The sequence below is a fragment of the Acyrthosiphon pisum genome, chromosome X, assembly GCF_005508785.2.
Source record: "Acyrthosiphon pisum isolate AL4f chromosome X, pea_aphid_22Mar2018_4r6ur, whole genome shotgun sequence".
Classification (NCBI taxonomy): domain Eukaryota; kingdom Metazoa; phylum Arthropoda; class Insecta; order Hemiptera; family Aphididae; genus Acyrthosiphon; species Acyrthosiphon pisum.
In genome coordinates, this window is record NC_042493.1 from 113,331,263 (window position 1) to 113,331,694 (window position 432).

Sequence of the window (432 nt, forward strand, 5' to 3'; positions counted from 1 at the left end):
TGATTGTCCGTATGAAGATGGGCTAGAATTTTCAGACTATGTATTAAATAATTATATACAGTGAAACCTCTATTAATGGACACCTCTCAATAGTGGACCCTTCCCAATAGTGGACACTTCTAAATTCCCCGTCAAAAATGTATGTGCATAATAGGAGTTATAACCTATTAATAGTGGACACTCCTAATAGTGGACGTGGACACAATAAACTAGTACCAAATTAAAAATTATCTGTCATAAATGGACACAATACATGTACATATCGAAAACGTTTAAGTTGAGGACTATATTTCTATAGATAATAATATCCTTACAGAAGACAATACATTAATAATATCAGATATAGTAAATTGTAATCTAGACAAGTTGAGTGAAAAGAAACCAAACAACCCGAAGAAGAAGAAGAAGAAGAAGAATACGAGTAGATATACA